Below are 16,628 nucleotides of genomic sequence, written 5' to 3' on the forward strand. Positions count from 1 at the left end.
TGTGCTGGAGCCGGAGCAGAGGAGGCTCGTCCGCCCGCCTCCCCGCCAGCCCCCGGCCCAGCCCGGCCCGGCCCAACCCGGCCCACCGAGGCGGCCGACGGGCCCGCGTGACTCCGGCCACCCTCGCGGCGCGCAGTCACGGGCGTTGGAAATTCCAGCGCGTGCGGACGCGCGGGCCGGCGGAGGCGGGGGAAGCCGTGGAGTGAGCCTGTGACGTGGGGGGCGTGGCGGCGGAGGCCCCGCCCCTCTCCCTCTCCCTCTCTCTCGGGTCGGGGTTACATGGCGGCGACTGCGGCAAAGCGGGAGCCTCCGAGACGCCGCTGCCGCCCGCATAGCCGGAGACCGGAGCCGACACTGGGGGCTGTCCGCGGGCCCCGCACGCCCTCGATGAGTCGGAGAAGTCCCGTGAGTGTGTGTGTGTACGTGTGCGGGGCGCGCCGCGGGCGGTTCGGGAGGGCGCCTCGGCGGGCCCGGCGGCGGAGCCGGCTCCCTCCTCCATTGTGTGTGACCCTCCGGCGGCCGCCGTTCAACAAAGGCGCTTTTGTTCTACCTCCCGCCCGCCCCCTGCCCGCCTGCTCGCTCGCCCGCTCGCCGGCCCGTCCGCCCGCCCGAGCTTGGCCGGCGGGTCCCCGCGCGGGCCGGCGGGCCGGGGTCCCCGCGTGGGGCCGGCGGAGCGGCCGGCGCGCCCCTCCCACCCGGCACGCCCCTCGCCGGCAGCGGATCCCGGCCGCGCCCGCCCGCCCGCCCGCCGGCCCCGAGCCCCGCGTGCCGCCCGGCCCCTCCGCCCGCGCCTACTCCGCGGGTTCGAAGCCCGGCCCGGCGGGCTGGGAGGGGCGGCCCGGAGCAGGAGGTGGCGCGGAGTCCTGCCCGCCTGGCACGCTGCCGGTCGGAATGCTCCCGCGTCTCCTCCCCCTTCCCAGCCCAGTGACTCGGCCTCAGCTGACTCCGCCGGCCGGGCAGCGTCTCCCGCCGGGCTCGGCACAGTGCGTAGCGCGCACACCTCGCCGGCTCGCCGCAGAGCCGTGAGTCCTCTGCCTAAGTTTTGAGGCTTGGCCATCCCTGAGACACAGAAAACTCGTGAGTCGGAATTCCTCTTTTCCTCCCTCCCTCCCCTCCTCTCCTGCAGCCTTTCCTTGGTCGCGCCCGGGTCGGGGAGCGGTGGGCTGGGAAAGGACCCCGATGGAAACTTGGTTTCCCGGCGCGGTACCAAGGGCCTTGGCCGCGCGTTGCTGTCGGGCTTGATGAGGTGCGTTGAAAGGAAAGGAGCTTTGGCCGTCCTTTGTTCCTGGTTGTGTAGTAAGACCCCACGGGCTCAGGTGATAGGTTGGGAGCTCTGGGAAGCAGGATCTTTTTTTATTCCTTCCCCGGTTTTTCTCTTGCTTGCTCCTTGGAAAAAGCCCAGTGAAGGGGACTGGTGATGTGGAATTGGAAGCCTGCTAGGTTTGCAGCAAAAGTCGTGTTTTTTCCTTCAGTGCTTACAAATGCCCGTAACAGTCAGTCTCAGTATTAACTTTTTTTTTTTTTTTTTTTTACGGATACAAGATGATTTGTTGAGAAAAAAAAATTAACTGGACAAAATGGAGCGCAAACAGCTTCAGAGTAATTTTCTGATTGCTTGATTCTTCCTGCCTTGTTATATTTTAAAGTTCTGGTTGGGCATAGCCTCTCTCTTTTTTTTTTTTTTCCACGGTGGGAAACAGATGGAAAGAGTAATCTGACTAGATGAATGAAGGGTCCAAAGAGGGAATTGCCTCTAGAGTTTCGCTTAGAAACGTCAGATTTTTAACGTTCGAAAAATAATGTTTTATTGGGTGGGAGAAACTTTTTATATCTTTAGCGAGTAGTTGTTCACACATGTTTATGAAGGGCTTGCTATGTGCCAAGGTGTGTAAAGTCCTTTCACACACATGTATGTTACATCACTTAAGAGTATTGCCTTGTGAAACTTGTAAAATTGCTTACTGGTGTCCTAAATTCAGTAATTGCTGTCATCCAGGAAATGCCAGATTTGAGCAGGACATGTTTTATCATCTAGATATTACTATTCTGGTTAAAAGGGGAAAAAAACCTTCCGGGAAATGGAGTATTGTTTATAAAAAACTTTACATATCACCATATTTTGAAGTTCACCTATTTACAAAAGAGGATTAGTGTTTGATTATTTTCTGTAAATTAAGAATCTAGAGAAGATTGATTTGAAGATCAGTTAATTTTGCAGTAGAAAAAGCACATGTTCCGGTGACAAGTCTTAGTCCCAAATGTGTTGCAGTGTTTTGCATAAATTCATTTAAGCTTCGTGAGAATTCTGAACTGACAAAATGGAAAGGTTTGCTGACTCAGGGTACATTGCTGAAGGGGATGGGGTCGGGTAGGAGGAAGCTTGAAGTGCTGCAAGTTTTGAGTTGGGTGATGACTCATCCTGCCCACGGGCTGCTACGTGGCCTTTTTTTTTTATACTCTGTATTTTTTTAAATGATAGACTAACATGTTTCTGTCCACGTTATAATTCTCTCTTTCTCAGGAGGAACCACAGTTTCTCTAAAAAAGTGATGACTTCTTAAATTGCATTTCAAAAGGTTATCATATATTCTACAGGTGTTGGAACATTTGTTGAAAGATAAAATTGCTGGTCAGTTGCTGAAATTAAATGTTTGATCCTAACTGTTCTTTGGTTCTTATTGAGAGAGATTTGTTACAGATTACTTACAAAGGACAGATAGTACTTTTATGGTAGAAATTAACCTTATGTTTTCATTGGTAATGTAAAAGTTACCTTTATAAAATCTACAAATTAGTTTAAATAAGTGGAAAAGGTATAGAAATATTGCATCTGAACAAGAGCATTCCACTCTGATGGAATTATACATAGTGCTTTCTCCAGATTAAATGAGTTTTCAGCTTAACAAAGATAACTTGAAATAGATAGCTATTGTTACAGGCACTGTTTTTAAAAATATATATGTATATATTTTTTATTGATTATTTTTTAGAGAGAGAGGAAGGGAGAGTGAGAGAGAAACATTGATGTGAGTGAAACATCCATGGTCATCACCTGCCTCCTGTATACCTCCTACCCCAGGGGATCAAGCCAGCAACCAGGCATGTGCCCTGACCCCAAATCAAACCGGGCAACCTTTTGGTGCATGGCACAACATCCAACTGAACTACACTGTCCAGGGTGGCACTGTTTTTCATCCTTTTTTTAAAAGATAAGCTGAATGTACAGTTCCAAATTTAGGACATACACTGAAATTTGGTAATTAAGATATTTTGACTGATTCTAAAAAGCAACCGTTTAGCAGGTTGACTTAAAATAAGATTGAGAAGAAAAAAAACATTGAGACTAGCAGCTTGTTTTAAAGATGGAAAGAAAAAACTCCCCATTCCCTCACTTCTTTTTGTATACTATTTTCTCAGTGACTTATTTGAAGAATTTTGTGAGCAATAAAGTGTATTGTTAATGTGAAGTAAATCTTTGGAGAGATTTTGGAAGAGCATTGCATAATTTATATAGAGGAACTTAAAATGGTTTAATTCAAACCTTAAAATATATTTCCTACTAAAAGAAATATAAAAATATAAGTATAAAAGTATTACAGATTTTAAAAGCATTCTATCACTTAGAGGTTGAACAAGTACTTCCTGTGTGTGCTTTTTTAAGATCATAGGTAATTAGCTGTCGTGCATAATTCAGAATTTATAAACAAACTGAATATCTTAGCCTCTTTCCAGTGAGGTATATTGCCTTATGAAATGGTTAGCCTTACCACTGCTATGTGGTTCCTTGTTCCTATTCCCACATGAACCATGAACCCCTGTTAAAATAGAAAGAAGATGCCTCAAAAGTAAATCCTTTGTGGCATTGTTGGCTGCCTCTTGTCATCTCCTTCAACTTGTTTTGTAAGCTGTTACATTACTCTAGCCTGCTAGTGGTATGGGGATTTTGGTCAGTTTTATTGCTCTAGAGCCATGACTGAGACTTTACAAAACCAACAATAATGTTATTGTAGTTAATGGTTTTTTTCCAGGGAGTTGTTTTTCATGTGGAGCTGATACTTTTAAGGTAACAGTGTAGACTGCATCCAGCATTGTCTTTCCCCCCCCTCAATGAACTGCATAGTTGGAAAATAGAATGTGCCCCTCTAATAGTTATAAAAAAGTTTGTCTTTCATATATGCCAGCCTTTTAAATCCATTTCTGAAAAGTTGTACAGAGATTAAGTGTTTATATAGCAAACATTTCGCATTTAAATTTATGTCTTTTCATGAAAAAACAATGGTATCACAAAAATTGTTAGAACCCTAGCATTCACTTTAGGAAAGAGCCTACCTCTGCAGAGAGTATGAAGTCTCTGTGTATTTAATTCTGTGCAGCTGTAAAACTATAAAACATTAGTGTATACAGAAGGGTCATGGACATTATCTTGCCCCTGGCACATCATTTGACAGCTAAAAAAACAAAAGGTGCAGAGAGATCTAAGCATGGGAGTTTGTTAGAAGTGCAGAATCTTGACCCCATTTTATGACCTACTGAATTAGAATCTGCATTTTAACAAGATTTGCAGGTGATTCAAATGTACATTTCTGGGAGCACTGCTAAGTGATGTATACATAGCTGCTCAGCTGATTAGTGACTGATTTGGAAAATTCAGGTCTTGAATTGCCCTTTCCATGGGCCCTCCTGAAAAAAGTCAAGAGCAAAATTGAGGATATAATTACTGTCTAATAGGACTTGCTGTGATGATTAAAATATTTTGTTCTGTGCTGTCCAATGAGGTAGCCGCATATAACTATTGAGTACTTTCAGGTGGTGCACCTGAGGAACTGAATTTTTAATTTTATTTCATTGTAATTAATTTGTATTTAAATAGCTGCATATAGCTAGTGGCTACTATATTGGACAGCACAGATCTGGGTGATCTTTACCCACATTAAATTTAAAATAATCTAAGCTGTAATTTAATAACTGATTAGGCTCAATTTAATAATTTCCCTCTTCATTGACAAATTGGAGAGATGGAAGGTTTCTAACTACCTATTTTTCTAGTATGCTCAGATATTATTTTAGTAGTTATTAAAGCAGTACCAATTTTCTGATTGATACTCCTCTGTTCAATAAAGTAGGTAATCTCAGTTACAAGAATGTATATTTTTCTTTTTGTCTCAATAAAGTTATTTTCACTTGGATTAAAAAAATTAAAAATAGCCATTAAATAAGTGTTTCTTTATTATCTTGAGAGCTTTGAGGGGACACTTATTTTGGCCTAGCAGCTCCTGGCTTGTTGGCACTTGATAGCTGCCAGATTGATGTCATTTGTTATTTATTTCAGGTACAGAAACATTGATTGGTTCTTAACCTCCCACCTTATGCAGTGGGAAGATTCTAACCCTACAGTACGTCAGACTGGCCTGTGTCCAACTTTTGACATTTACTCTATGTATGATTTCAGTGAAGCTGCTTTTACCCCCCCCCCCCCCCCCCAGGGCATCTGTGCTCTTGTTTGTAAAATGAGACTTACGTGGTAGTGGTTCTGAATAACAAATAATTTGTTACATAGAAAATGCCTGGCACTTAATAGGTACTCAATAAGTATGAATTACCTTCTCTTCCCCTACTGCATAGCTTTTATAGCCTTCTGTAATTTAGTCTTATGCTTAAGATTCCAGCCAAGTTTAAGACATATTCTGGTTTTAGGTCGTGTTGGTTCCCATTGCTTACTAGAATTTTGTGCCTTGCTTCATTTGTGTTTATTGCTTATAGATTCCTCCACTTGTGCTTTGGATTCCTTCTTTTGACTTCTCAAGGACCCATCTCTTGGCTTCATCATGAATTTTCTCCTTTCTGTTGGGTCACTGTTATTAGTATACATATGTGCTCTATAGCTATACTGTCCAATATGGTAGCCACATTTCAGTTGTTCAATAGCCATATGTGGCTATGGCTGTTGTCTACATACTGGTCAGTGTAGATGTAGAAATCTCGAATATATCCTCTCATGATTTCACATTCTCCCCTTGCTATTACTTCATTTTGCTGATATTCTTTCAAGCAAATTTTCGAGAGTTGTCTTTGTATGCTCTTTTCACTTTCCATTGCTCTTCATCCTACTCCAGACTGGCTTCTAGTACCGTCTCACCACTGAAATTGTTCTAGTTAAGGTTACCAGTGAGTTACATTTGCCAAATCCACATGATAGGATCTTGTACTAGCCTTCAGTATAGTTGACAACTGTTTTCTGCCCATTTACTTGCTTCTCTTAGCTTACGAGACACATGGTTGTCTTGCTTTTCTCCTACCTCATACCTTGTTATACTTTTGTGTGTGTGTGCTAATATCCTCACCCGAGGATATTTGTTTCCATTGATTTTTAGGGAGAGGAAAAAAGAGGGAAAGACAGACAGAAACATCGCTGTGAGAGAATAACATCGATTGGTTGCCTCCTGCACAGGCCGGGGAGGAGCCTGCAACCAAGGTGGGTGCCCTTGACCGGAATCGAACCTGGGACCCTTTGATCCTCAAGCTGATCCAAACCTGCTAGAGCTCCATTGATTTTTAGAGAGAGTAGAGGGGGGCCGGAGAGAGAGAAAGAAACATCAATGTGAGAGAGACACATCGATTGGTTGCCTCTAGCACTCGCCCTCACCCTCACGGGCCGGGCCGTGGATCAAACCCTCGACTGCTGCTGTAAGGGCAGAAGCTCTAACCATAGGGACACACCGCCTAGAGCTCTTGTCATACTTTTTTAGAGGTTTCTCTCCTCTTCCTGCCTCTAAGTATTGGCATATCCTAGAGTTTAGTCCTGGGTTTTTTTGTTTTTGTTTTTCCTTCTCTTTCTAAATTCCTTCCCTATGTGATCTCCTTCAACTTACTGTTTTAAATACACTGTGCTTGTGGATAATTCTCAAATTTATGTTTCTGGTTTAGACTTCTTGCTTGAACTCCAGATACGTTAGTTAGTTGCCTGCTTGATATTACCACTCAGTTATCTAAATAGACATTATCTAAATCAGGGGTCCTCAAACTTTTTAAACAGGGGCCAGTTCACTGTCCCTCAGACCTTTGGAGGGCCGGACTATAGTTTTAAAAAAAACTGAACAAATTCCTATGCACACTGCACATATCTTATTTTGAAGTAAAAAAACAAAACGGCAAAAACACCCGCATGTGGCCCGCGGGCCGTAGTTTTGAGGACGCCTGATCTAAATAGACTTAACATTTCCAAACTAGAACCCTTTCTCCCATATTATTCTTGTCCCAGTCTTCTCCATCTCAGTAATTGGAACCTAGGTTCCTAAATCCTCTTGGTTCATTATCCCTCATATCTACTAAATCCCTAAATCCTCTTGGTTCATTATCCCTCATATCTACTCGATCATCAAGTTTTCTTGGTTTCCAAAATATCATTTGAGTTTGTCTCCTATTTGACATCTTCATTTCTACCAGCCTAGTCTCAGCCATCCTCTCATGGGCCTACTGAAGTAGCTTTTAACTGGTCTCTACTTTCACTAAACTATCTTCAGTTCATTCTCTTTCCAGTCACCAGAATTTTAAAAATGTAAATTAAACTATACCAATTGCTTCAAGCCTTTAATAGTTTTCCTTATCTCTTAGTTATAAAATGTAGGATCCTGCCTCATGTGTTCTTTTCAACTTATCCAATCTTATCTCCATACTAGTGCCCTGGTGCACAGATTTGTGCACATTGAAAGGAAATTAATTAGAAGGTGGCCGGAGGGATGGGACTGGGCAAAATGGGCCAGACATGCCCTGGAGCCAATCTCCCACACACCCTCCCTGGCTGGCCGCTCTTGGGGCGGCACTGTGGCTCAAAGGGCATCTGCAGAGTGAGCGGGGTCCCTTCGGCAGGTGGGGTCTTTCGGCCTGGCCTCAGGGATTGTGCTGAAACCAGCTCTCTGACATCCCCCAAGGGGGTCCCAGATTGCGAGAAGGCGGTTCTCGGGTGACGCACCCCAGAATTGGGCTCCCTCCTCTCTGGTTCCAGGGTGCGTCACCCGAGAACTGCTGCTGCCAAGTCACCGCAGCTCGGCAGCTCCTGCATTGAGCATCTGCCCCCTGGTGATCAGTGCGCATCGTACCTACCAGCTGGTTGGATGGTTGGATGGTCACTTAGCCTTTTATATATAGAGACTAGGGGCCCAGTGCATGACATTCATGCACTCGAGGGGGGAAAGGTCCCCTCAGCCTGGCCTGCACCCTTTAGCATTCTGGGAGCCCTCGGGGAATGTCCGACTGGTAGGGAGTGGGCCTAAGCTGCCAGACAGACATCCTTAGTGCTGCTGTGGAGGCAGGAGAGGCTCCCACCACCGCTGCTGTGCTCGCCAGCCTTCAGCCTTCATTCCTGCATTGAGCTTCTTCCCCCTGGTGGTCAGTGCATGTCATAGCGACCGGTCGTTCCACCGTTTGGTCAATTTGCATATTACCCTTTTATTATGTAGGAAGATTATATATAATGATTAGTTCACACACCCTTTTCTCAAGGTTCTGTGGCTACACTGGCATCTTTTCTTTTCCTTCAGAATACTAAGTTCTGTTTTCTCCCATATCTTAGCAATGTTGGTACCTTCTCATTTGGGTTTCAGCTCCTTAGAAGGCCATTTCCCAGACATCCAATCATAGCACTTGGCTAAATCTAAATTACCGTATTTTCCGGCATATAAGACGACTTTTTAACCCAGGAAAATCTTCTCAAAAGTCGGGGGTCATCTTATACGTTGGGTGTCATCTTATAGGGTGGGTATATCCCAAACTCTGTATTTTAACTAGAAAAGTTGGGGGTCGTCTTATACGCCCAGTCGTCTTATACACCGGAAAATACAGTATGTTATTAGTTTACTTGTTAGTCTTCCTTAGAATATAAACTCTGGAAAGAGGAGAACCCTTAATTGTCTTATTCTCCAGTGCACCATCAAACAGTGCCTTGCACATGTCAAATGCTCAGTAAATTTTTGTGGACTATCTATATATACTAGTGGCCCAGTGCATGAAATTTATGCATGGGGGTGGGGTGTGTCCTTCAGCCCAGCCTGCACCCTCTCCAATCTGGGACCCCTCGGAGGATGTCCAGCTGCCGGTTTAGGCCCGAGCCCTGTGGGATTGGGCCTGAACCGGCAGTCGGACATCCCTCTCACAATCTGGGACTGCTGGCTCCTAACCGCTCACCTGCCTGCCTGCCTGATCGCCCTTAACTACTCTGCTGCCGGCCTGATCATCCCTAACTGCCCACCCCTGCCGGACTGATTGCCCCCAACTCCCCCCCGCCCCCACAATGGCCTGCTTGCCCCCAACTGCCCCCCCCCCTGCCGGCCTGATCGCCCCTAACCGCCTCTGCCTCGGCCCCGCCACCATGGCTTTGTCCAGAAGGACGTCTGGAAGGTCTCCCAGAAGGTCTCCTGGTCTAATTAGCATATTGCCCTTTTATTAGTATAGGTAAACAGGGAATATGCTAATTAGATGGGCATCATGACTGGTCAGGAGGAGCTGCGCGTGCAGATGGGCGGGAGGGGAATTTGGGGAGGCTGGGGCTGGGGGCAGGTCAGAGTGGAGACACAACACACAGAGGGGCTGGGGCTGGGGGTGGGCTGGAGTGGAGATGCAACACACAGGACCGCCTGCCCCCACCCCAGCGGACACACGCGGCAGCCGGCGCTATACGGGTCAGGTGCGCTACGAGGGTCAGGTGCGGGTCCCGGCCCGCCCCCCCCATGGGGTGCCTCCTCGCACGGCGGGAGGCGGGGCATCTCGCGCTGGGCCTCTAGTATAAAATAATTTGATTCCTTTAAAGTTCTAAAGGGAAAAAGTATGCTAAAAGATTGCATTGTAATTAATGTAACACGAGATTCTGGACTGGGTTTCTTTTTGTTTGTTTTAGCTTTTAAGTACATTATTGGTATAGTGGCAGGCACTTAGTAGTATTAGATGGTATTATATAGGATCTGAGTATTATACCAGTGTGAATTTCCTGACTTGGATGATTATATTTGGTTATGCAGAAGAATGTCCTGTAGAAATACACTCTACTCTCAAAGGGTTGGGTCTGTGTAGATGTGTGTACTGTATTTGTCAATTAGAAAATTATATTATTACATGAGAGAAGATCATGGGCTTTAGTTTAAAAACCTGAGGTTCAAATCCTGGCTCTCTCACTAATGTGTGATCTTTTTTTTTTTTTTTTTTTTAAAGGTGAGGCCAGCCAGTGCATGCAGGGCTTGGCATGTCCTGCCAATATGTATAGATTTTATCTTTAGTTGGGGAAGCATTGGTGAGATCCATGATGCATTTCTTTCTTCTTTTATATATATATATATATATTTTTTTTTTATTGATTTTTCACAGAGAGGAAGGGAGAGGGATAGAGAATTAGAAACATCAACGAGAGAGAAACATTGATCAGCTGCCTCCTGCACACCCCCTACTGGGGATGCGCCCGCAACCAAGGTACATGCCCTTGACCGGAATCGAACCTGGGACCCTTCAGTCTGCAGGCCGACGCTTTATCCACTGAGCCAAACGGGTTAGGGCTAACGTGTGATCTTGAATGCATTATTTAAGGTTTCTAAAATAAAGATCTTAAGACCCATTTTGCAATGTTATTAGGAGAATTTAGTGTAAGAGTATATGCCTGGCATAATGCTTCACACATAATACATTCTTTTATATATATATATTTTATTGTCTAAAGTTTTACATATACATAATAATTAATGAAGTTTACTATTATCCCTTAGTCTTTTAAAATGACTTCCTTTGTAATATAAACAAATATGTTAAAAAATTAATTGCTTTTATAATAGTTTATAACATGGGATAACTATGTATCAAATATGTTATTTATATCCTCAAATTAGATTTGGAGCCATATTCCACAACAATATTTTAATATCTTAAAACTCTGTACTTAATACCTTAATGCCTAAAACGATGCCTGGCATATAGTGAGCACTTAAGATTTTTTTTGAATAAAAATGTAATAGATGCATGGAAGAATTAAAGCTGTTTTACTCAAGTTGTTCAAAACATCTTGGTTTTTTCTGCTTCTGGGACCATGTTGGGATTGCATTTTCCCACTCCCTTGAAGTAGGTGTGACCATGTGACCAAAGGTGAATAAAATCTGAATGGAGTGAAGTCGATAGCATATTTGAATATAAGCTTTAGATACCAGTGAGATATTTCCACGTTCTCTTTGCTTTTGGCACACTGAGTGGTAATGGTAGAGATGGTAACTGCTTCTACAGTTTGTGGGACTTGTTGCATGAGCAAGACTTAGTGAGTAACTGAGATTTAAAAAAATATATATTGATTTCAGAGAGGAAGGGAGAGGGAGAGAGAGAGAGAAACATCAATGAGGAGAGAGAATCATTGATCAGCTGCCTCCTGCATGTCCCCTGCTTGGGATTGAGCCCACAACCTGGGCATATGCCCCATGACCTCCTGGTTCATAGGTCGATGCTCATCCACTGAGCCACGTCAGCAGGGCCAAATCATTGAGATTTTGGGGGGGTTATTTGTTACTAACCTATTCTGACTGCTACAGAAATTTATATTTTCATCTTTGAATCTTAGATGCCTAAAAGCACTTGAAGAAGGAGGCTGTCTGCATGTCTCCTGCTTGTATATTTGCTCCAATATTTTCTTAATGTTAGGAGAGGAGTCAGAAGTGAGGGCTTGGGCAAGAAGAAGATAGGAGAGGGGATGAAGGGTTATTATAATTATTTTTAAATTTCTAGCCTTAATTTTGGAGAAGGGATTTTTTTTTTTTAACGTTCAGTGTAGAGTGGTTGAACATTGCCCCTGTTTGAGTGCATCACTATAATACGTGCTTGTGAAGAATCAAATCTGTGAAATAAAAAACTTGTACTGTGCTTTCATCAACTTTTAGAATTGGAAAGGTCTTTAGAGATTATTTGACTATTCTGTTTATCTGGTCGGTAAAGTTCTGATATTCCAATATGCATAACCTAGAGTAAATAGCAAGTAGATAAGAGCATCAAAATAAGCATAGTGGCATTTATTTTACAATGGCCTTTTAAGGTCAGAGGCAAATGAAAATGTATTTAGGTAAAGACTCAGGCAATTTAAGAAAGAGGTTGGAAATGGAAGAGAAGTGGTTTTTTAAAATACATTTTTATTGATTTTAGAGAGAGGAATTGAGAGAGAGAGAGAGAGAGAGAAAGAAACAGAAACATAGATTAGCTGCCTCCTTCACAACCCCCTACTGGGGATTGCTTGAGCCGGCAACCCTGACATGTACCTTGACTGGGAATGGAACTGGTGATCCTTCTGTTGCATGGGAGGACGCTCAACCAACTGAGGCACACTGGCCAGGGCTGAAAGAGAAGTTGTTTATTATTATGATTATGATTATGATTATGATTATTTTATTTTAAGTATTACATATAGTAGTACATATATATCCTTTCTTCTTTTTTTTCTTCCCCCATAGTGAAAGAGAAGTTTTTAAAAATTGGATACTTTGCTTGCTGCTATGTAATCACTTGTCTTTGAAAGTTTATGTAGCTATCAGTAGTTCCTGATAGTAGGCAAAGCCTGATAGGCTTTGGTGTTTTAATTTTAAAGTTCTTCCTGCCACCCCAGGTTTCTAAGATCATTCACTGACACTGATTTGCACTCTAGGGCTCTTTGAGGTCCAAATTCTGGGAGGGGTTCCTGATAACCCTTAGGACTATTCTACATTAGGAGCAAGGGCTTTGTTAAGAATGCATATGAGCAGTTAAGCCGGAGCCTTTGGGCTTCTCTGCCCTAGAAACTTAGTAGCTTTAATGAGAGCTACTTGAATTTAGGGACGGGTGACTGCTGCAACAACAACACCTCTCTGTGCCAGGGTTAGGAGTCAGTCCTGGGTGAATATAAGTAGAGCTCAACCTTTCCCTTCTCCCCAATAGCAGCTGGGGTTTTGGCTGAGAAGATGTGAGGCTGGCTGGATTCCATTTCACTCAAATTACTCACTTGACCCTGGAGAAGAGCAAAATAGGCAAGAGCTGTTGAAGAGGGAGGAGGGGGAGAGCTGTCAGTGAGTTTGATCAGGCCAGATGACCCATATAAACATTTATCCTGAAAAGATGCAGGGTGGAAGATGGAAGAGAGAACCAGAAAAGTAACTGTTATGCATAAGGCCCTCATCTCAAACTTGCTTTGCACATCCAGGCTCCCTTACTGACTGACCCAGGCCAAGTTGTAACTGGATAAGAGGGAAAGACTATTCATTTTCTATAGAATGGAGGTGATGGGACAGAGTGAAGTTATTTCTTTGGCATTTTATAACTTTACTTTATACACTTAGGCTTGTCTCAAAGTACCTGTATTTCTCTTGGTCTGGGGCTAGGCTAAATGACAAGAAAACAGGAGGTAATTTAGGGAAGAAAGGAATGCTTGATGAGACAGTTGTGTCTAGTGCAGTTCCAGGGAACTGTCTTACAAACTTAGGAAGCTGATGCCCAGCCTGGGCTACATAGAGAGCTTTTATTTCCTTCTTATGGTGGATCTCTGAAAAAAGATCACTGGTAAAGCATAAAGCCAACATCAGTCTTATAAATCATTCTATGTACTTCATTTCATTCATCAAATTGTTAAAAACAAAACAACATTGACCCAGCTAATTAAAACTTGCTGATCTCTCTCAAAGCAACACAGTATCAGCACTGAGGTTGGTAGGAATGGGTAACATTTGGAGGTAAAGAAGTGGGAAGGATGCTGGGAAGGGACATTTTAAGTTAATGTATCATCTTAGTTTTCTTTTTCTTCTCTTGAAGTGTGTGGAAAGTATACAAGGATGTGGATCCCTGGATCTTTCTTAAGTGTAAGACTTGAATGTTGCTTTTATGAAGTTAAATATGAAAGGTGGTGGAAAAAATGGTGTACCGTATTTTCCGGCATATAAGATGACTTTTTAACCCAGAAAAATCTCCTATACGCCCAGTCGTCTTATACGCCGGAAAATACGGTAAATGGGACATTTCTAGAGGTTGTTGATGTGGATGGAGGATGCTCTGACCAGTAGTTTGCTGGTATAGTTGAGGGATGGCAAGGAGCTGCATGATTGATGTGAAAGATGGAGATGGTTAGGGAGATCAGGATTTGGAATGCAACTGTTCTGAGGGTCATTGTGGTAAGGAGAAAACTGTTTTCATGGTCACTAAGAGAGCATGGGAGGCTTCTGCCTTGTTATGGCTCCTAGAGCACACATACATCCTGATCTCCCTAATGAGGTCAGATCTCCCACTGTAGGCTCTCATAGCATCCTGTGCCATTCCTAGGTAGCACTTGTTCCCTTTGCATTCCCCTTCTTCCTGTGTTACTTTATTGTCTCCAACCATACTGTACTGGTCAACTCCATGAGGGCAGGGCTCAAGTCTGTTTATAGTTACTACTAGAGGCCTGATGCATGAAAATTCGTGCAAGAGTAGGCCTTCCTTCCCCCGGCTGCTGGCACCGGCTTCCCTCCAGCACCGGACCTGGGCTTCCCTCCTCTGGCCGCCTGCAGGCACCTAGAACCCAGGCTTCCCTTCTCTGGTGCTGGCAGGCACCCGGGACCCCGGCTAGCTTCCCCCGGGCCGCCCATAGGCACCTGGGACCCCGGCCGACTTCCCTCCCGCCCCGGCTTTGTCAGGAAGGATGTCCGGAAGACGCCTGGTCTAATTAGCATATTCCCCTTTTATTATAGATTTTATCCCTGGTGCCTAGTATACTGACAGGCACATAATATATAAATTAGCAAATACTTGCTGAACAAGTGTGACTAAATTAGAAACATTTACTGGATCCACTTTATCATGCAGAGATGTAATATTACCTCCAACTTACTGATTAAGGTGGGCTTACTTTTCAAGCTCCTGGTAGCTTTTGGTGTAAAGGATGTTGAACTTGGGAGAATACAGAACAGTGAGGCAGATTACTGTGCAAACGCTGTCATTGTAAATAATGGGTTCTCCCCTTCCCCCAGTTTTATTGGTGTAGTCCTCACTGTCTAGTGCAGTGGTCGGCAAACCGCGGCTCGCGAGCCACATGCGGCTCTTTGGCCCCTTGAGTGTGGCTCTTCCACAAAATACCACGTGTGGGCTCGCAAGTACAGTGCGATTGAAACTTCGTGGCCCATGCGCAGAAGTGGGTTTTCGGCTCTCAGAAGAAATTTCAATCGTTGTACTGTTGATATTTGGCTCTGTTGACTAATGAGTTTGCCGACCACTGGTCTAGTGGAATTACAGTTTTGTTGATAAATATTACCTTCTTTTTTAGAATGGTCTCATATTTCTGAAGTCTGTTCAAGGCTTTCAATACTAGTATAGCCATCATCTGAATCTGTGAGGACTGCAGTTCTCAGCATAGGCACAGACTCCTACCTTCCCTGAGATGAATTTTTACTCACCCTCTACCCCTGTGAGTGCAGATCAGTCACTGAGATTTCTGAGAAGGTGTTTTCACCCTTGTTTCTGATCTGAGATGCTTGGTCTCACTAAAATTTAAACAGGGCAGATGTGGATGGGAGGGGTTCTTGAGGAGAGATCTCATTCTCATGGCTGCAATTCCTACTATAGTGCTATTCTGTCAGATAATAGTGGTGTCGTTTTTTGACAAAGCGCTATTTGTGCTGGACTGTGATTGCTCTATTAGTGAACTAGATGCTTAAGAGAGTACTTAGAGATTTTACTGTTCTTATGTTAAGTCTATAGAACTGACTTAAAAATATACATTTATAAAAAACTTAAAACTTGATTGAACTTTAAGGAATTATCTATATTAGGGCAGAAAGGTAGGGGCAAACATTCTATTTAATGTAGAAACTAGAAATAAAAAATTTCAGAAGTACTGGAACCTTTGAAAAATACTGTTTTTCTAGGATATTTGGTAGAATCTAGGAAGTATCAACAAGTATATAACTAGAAAATATTAACAAGGGGACACATTGATTAAAGTTCTTTAAAATATGAAGTATTTTTTTAATTCAAAAGTTAATTTGCAAACATTAACTTTTAAGTGTTTTACTACAAATTGACAAGCTACAGAATTTTTATGAGTCTGCTTGTTTTCTTTTTTTTCTGATTTCTGAGAAGCAGACAAAAACTTGCAAACTGAAGAAAGCATCTCTGTTATAGTAAAACAAAGAAAACTATTATGCTGTTGCTGTCCTTCATAATATTAAGCAGATACAAGAAGCACTCATATTTATTAAAAGAGCTCAGGGATAGTAAGCATCAATTTTTGTAAAATAGTCCCTGAGTTCTTAATATTATCAATTTCTCTTTCACACATAGTTTTTTATGTTTGTTGATTTCTCAGAATTGAAGATTTGCTCACTTTGAGGCAAGTGGTGTATATTTTTTAGATTCTTGTATTTCCACATGTGAAGTATGTAGGAATATGAAGCAGGCAAGAAATTAAGCCAGATTACCTATTGTACCAAGAGCTTTACTACTGTGAAACAGCTGATGTGTTTGAAAATCCTAGTGGTTCTCTTAAGCCACGGCTGAAGGTGATTGAAAGTTGTCACATCATGTTCAGAATGGGTTGCTTTATTTCATACTTGATACAGTTTCTTGTTGCCTTTAAATGATTGATCCTTTTCCTAGCAGTTTGGCTCAGTGGATAGAGCATC

At 43.3% G+C, this 16,628-nt stretch overlaps 1 protein-coding gene across 2 annotated transcripts in view; it reads left to right on the forward strand.

Annotated features, from left to right (window-relative positions):
• The first annotated feature begins 262 nt into the window (after positions 1-262).
• MAPK6 (mitogen-activated protein kinase 6) overlaps positions 263-16,628 on the forward strand; it is a 33,613-nt gene continuing 17,247 nt past the window's right edge. The window contains exon 1 of one of the 2 annotated variants that reach the window (XM_079769614.1): positions 263-405. The gene's annotated coding sequence lies outside the window, so the exon portion shown is untranslated. Of the gene's footprint in view, positions 406-749; positions 1,078-16,628 lie in introns of those variants that run through there. The other variant, XM_079769615.1, reaches the window with a different exon arrangement.

This window comes from Cnephaeus nilssonii, assembly GCF_951640355.1.
Source record: "Cnephaeus nilssonii genome assembly, chromosome: 4".
In the NCBI taxonomy this organism is placed as follows: domain Eukaryota; kingdom Metazoa; phylum Chordata; class Mammalia; order Chiroptera; family Vespertilionidae; genus Cnephaeus; species Cnephaeus nilssonii.